Source organism: Pagrus pagrus, assembly GCF_965226575.1.
Source record: "Pagrus pagrus genome assembly, chromosome: 15".
Classification (NCBI taxonomy): Eukaryota; Metazoa; Chordata; class Actinopteri; order Spariformes; family Sparidae; genus Pagrus; species Pagrus pagrus.
Window position 1 is genome coordinate 724,447 of NC_140199.1, and position 5,000 is coordinate 729,446.

The following is a 5,000-nucleotide window of genomic DNA, read 5'->3' on the forward strand; positions in this document are numbered from 1 at the left end:
CTGAGAACAGCATTTAGAAGAGCTCAATCAAACATGATCAGCTGTGAGCAGCAGAGGACGAAGTACTCCGACCTACTCAGTAAAAGTAGTAAAACCACAGCATTAAAAACTTTCCTCCCGCCAAAATAAAACCATCATTATGAAACGACCCATTTCAGAATAATATATATAATTGGATTATAATCAATGTATTTAATGCTGCTGCTGGTAAATGTGGAGCTCATTTAAATTAAGTTACACATATTTTATATAAATGTTTCTTTACATGCTGCTGAGGAGTTTTATCTTAATTAATAATTATATATTAAAGGCCGTGCTGCAGATTCATTTCTCTGATTCTCTGTGATTTTTCTGTCGCTGATAAAATAAACTGATTTAAAATTCACTTCTTCGGCTCTGATGCAGCTTCCTCACAGTGTCCCGCCCACAGCAACGTCTGATTGGTTACACGTCACAATTAACAGCAAATAAACACTGAATAATCTGAATCTGCAAAGTAACTAGTTACTAAATGTATCTAACTGTAGTACAGAGGAAGCTTAAAGGAGCAGGAAATGGAAATACTCGAGCAAAGTACCTGTAAACTGACTTTGGTTCATCACTGGTTGTTTTAAATTTTGACACGACGAGAAGAAAATGGAGCTTCAGTAAATGTACTTTACTAAAAACTACCTGCTGAGCTGCAGGTCAAAGCCTAATTCTGTCTGTTTCGCCGCCCGTCGTGTGGATCATGAGGTCGGAGCGCTACAGCGATAAGAACAGAACCAGTGATGGACGGGAAGAAATAAGTGAAGATGTCGGCGGGACACGTCTGTCACGTGTTTCAGGAAGTATACAGTGTGACGGTTACATGAACTGTCACACTGTCGCTCTGAAGTCCTCCGCAGAAGTGACATTTTTGAACGTACTCGAGGGAAAGTCCAGACTGAAATATGATGGACGGGAGGAGAGTCACATCGGATCTTACAGACTCCCAGAGGAGAGACACACTTCCTGTTGACCCTGTACACACACACACACACACACACACACACACACACACACACACACACACACACACACACACACACACACACACACACACACACACACACACACACACACACACACACACACACACACACACACACACACACACACACGTATGTGGACATGAGGCCAGACTGCACCGTCCCATAATCGTGTCCATCAGTAAACTCGGGTCGGAAATACTTTTGATTTTGGATAAAAACAGCAGAGTGAGCCATCTTCACCCCTCCCTCTGTGTGTGTGTGTGTGTGTGTGTGTGTGTGTGTGTGTGTGTGTGTGTGTGTGTGTGTGTGTGAGTGAGTGAGTGAGTGAGTGAGTGAGTGTGTGTGAGTGAGTGAGTGAGTGAGTGAGTGTGAGAGAGAGAGAGTGAGTGAGTGAATGAGTGTGTGTGTGTGTGTGTGTGTGTGTGTGAGTGAGTGAGTGAGTGAGAGAGTATCAATATCTGTTTATTGATACTATCCTTATTCTCATTATCACTTTTTATTTTATTGTTTATTATTTTACACACACACACACACACACACAGAGAAACATGCACACGAACACACACACAATTATTTTCTTATTTTATTTTTCTTAAACTTTATTTATACATGTATACATTAACTTATGAAGTGTATTTTTGTCCTGTTTAATTGACCTTTATGCTTTAAACATCGTCTTTGTGACATTCACGCAAATAAAGCAAACTGAACTGAGAGGAGAGAGGTGGAGATCTCCCATGATGACGACCTTAAATCGAGCATTTCAACAGTGGAGTTTGGTGTAAAACCATCTGAAGCCTCAAAGACTCACTGCTGTCACGTCACAGGTCGTTAACTCGTTAACTCATCAGGTAAACAACAACAAGAGAACAGACACGTGCACACGCACGCACACACACACAAACACACACACACACAGCTGCTGCTTCGGCCTCATCTGAACCATTTTGAATAAAAACAAATGAGTGTGTGTGTGTGTGTGTGTGTGTGTGCGTGCGACACCTGAGGACACACAGGCTCAGGTTTCCTCCAACACAAACAGCTTCATTCACATGAAGACGATGAAGAACAGGTTGAACATTACACACACACACATCAGATCCTGTTAGAGAAGCCGGAACCAGACCTCGTCCGACTGAACTGGACCACGTCCGACTGAACCGGACCACGCCGACTGAACCGATTCTTTGATTATTGATTATTAGAACAGTAAGCAGCTACAGTCCCACAGCTAGTTTTCCCTGACGAGTCTGACCCAGATCCAGTTTCCTAAAACAAGACGGGTTCTGCTGACACGGGCTCGGGCTGATGGGATTAACTGAGCGGTGACCTGCAGGTTTCCAGGAACATCCTGACGCTGCTGTCGAGGAAACGACTACAGACCGTCTGCAGCTGATCTGAGGTCGGTTCAGACCCAAAGTATAAAGACATCAGTGAAACTACCTCACAGCTGTACTGCTACAGTACTTGAGTAGATGTACTTAGTTACTTTCCAGGCTACAAACAGGGATAAAGCATGATACAGTACAGAGGAAGTGTTTGTAATCCTCAGTTACACAAAGAACTGTTTCCACTGATGGAATGTAACTAAGTACTTTTACTCAAGTTCACTTTTGAGGTACTTTACTTGAGTATTTCCATTTTCCACTACATTACACTTCATCTATCTGATACCTTTAGTTACTAGTTACTTTACAGATTACATGCTGCCTCATTTTTAAATGAATTGATTTTCTCATCAATCAGATAAAAACATTGATTGTGACGATCAGCTGACTCAGTTTATATGTAACTATATGATCAGTTACTTGACTGATACTTTGATACTTCAGTACTTTCAACATCAGATACTTTAAGACGTTTACTCGAGTACTCTTCATATGTGTGACTTTAATATTTTAACAGTGTATCTTTACTTTTACTGGAGTATGACGTCAGAGTACTTTTACAACATCGACCAAGTAGTTTATTCACTGAAGTACTGGAGTAAATACTCCACCTTCACCTGCGATCATCACCTTCCTGTTGAACCAGTTCTGTGATGACTGTACACCTGTCCCAGGTGTGTCTGACCTGCTGAGGACTCTGTCTCTGTCCCTCTGTCTGTCTCTGTCTCTGGAGGATCACAAAGTGTTTCAGCTACTAAATATTCATCACCTTCATGAGAACCGGGTCGTGGTTCTGGTTAAAGTTCTTCTTTCTCTGATCTGATTTTTATTAACGAGTCAGAATCAGTTTGACGTTTGAGTCTTGATCCAGATTTAAAGAGACATCAGAACCAAACACACAGCGAGAGTTTGGTTCTGCTGCTGTTCAGTGAAAGTAACAACAGGTTCATGTTTCTGAAGAACCTGAGCTGAGATCAGAACCTCCCGTCAACCAGCTGACATCATGTCCTGCAGGACTTTAACTTGTAACAGAGTATTTGTACTGGACGCATGTTACTGAAGGGAACACAGAGACAGAAGGTTCTGGTTTCATGAGGAGGAGTCGGAGAATCCAACACGGATCCTGAAGAAGACAAACTTTATTCAAACTGTAGTCTGAGTCGACGTCAACCATCCTGGTGAGAAGACCCGATGTTCTCCAGCTCGTCTCAGTCAAACCGGGTTTTTATGTGTTCTGCGCGTTTCCTCCCGTCAGGTTACAAACCAACGTCACACCTCTGCTGCGGCTCGCTGTGACTGGCTGACCACGCCGGAGACACATGATTCTGATTGGCTGTCAGTGTTACAGACGTTACGACTCAAACATCCACTGTGACTTATACAATGATATGTTCAGAGTCATTGTTGGTCTGGACGGGCCTGACCCGAAGTCCAGTGTCTGAGTATCTGAGTACTTCCTCTGATGTCATCAGACCCAAACACACCCGTGGGGAGACCACGGAACAGACAGCAGTCATACAGGTGAAGCAACAAGACAAAGGACACACACACACACACACAGCAGCTGACCAGCCTGTCAACATTCCTGTCAGGGGAGGAAACCTCAAGAGCTTAACCCAACAGGCTGATTAAACACAGTACCAGGTGTGTACCAGGTGTGTACCAGGTGTGTACCGGGTGTGTATCAGGTGTGTACCAGGTGTGTATCAGGTGTGTACCAGGTGTGTACCAGGTGTGTACCAGGTGTGTACCGGGTGTGTATCAGTGTAAATGTTATTATATTAAAATCGTATTTTTCTGATTAAAACGCAGAAAAAGATGTTTGAGGTAAAACAAGTTTACTGTCTCTGTGATTTATACGTCTGTCTCACACACACACACACACACACACACACACACACACACACACACACACTTCCTGACTGAATCCATACAAACATGTGGAAACTAATAATGTAAAAGTGTTTAAAATGAGACAAAACTTCTAATCCAACAGTTAAACTGCTCAGATAGAAACATAATAATACGTTTAGTTTATTTTAATGTGTCGTCACTGAGTCTTTGTCAGCTGATCGAGTCTCACCTGATGTTTTCAGTTTCTCAGATTTTGTTGTTTTTAATCACTTTTAACTGAACAGCTTTCAGTTTTTCACTGTTGTTTGGACAAAATGAATCATTTGATGATGCAGATTCATCAATGATGAGAATAAACATCAGCCAAAAGATAACGACTGTGAGCTCCCGTGAAGCGTCGACATCCTGCCGGACGACTTGTTCGAGTCCTGACAGGTTCAGTCGGTTCAAGTTCACGAGGCCACGATGTTAAAACGTCACTGACACATTAACGTGTGTGAAGACGGTCAGACTGTCGCTGCTGTGACAATAAACTGCAGTCAGGAGATTATCAGCTTCTGACAGATGATTATTGATTATTGTGACATCTGTGAAGATTTCAATCACTTTTTGAATAATGTGTAATTGAAAAGTCTAAAACAATATCTGGGAAACCTGCTGCAAAATAATATAACTGATTTTATCGACATAAAACCTTGAACATGATCTTAAAACATGTTAATCGAGTTATTGTTGCAGAAATAAA

At 42.1% G+C, this 5,000-nt stretch overlaps 1 protein-coding gene across 1 annotated transcript in view; it reads right to left on the reverse strand.

The window, feature by feature from the left end:
* The window catches only part of LOC311270676 (glutamate dehydrogenase, mitochondrial-like), an 18,080-nt gene that overhangs the window by 11,683 nt on the left and 1,397 nt on the right, over positions 1-5,000 (reverse strand). The gene's annotated exons all lie outside the window — the stretch shown is intronic.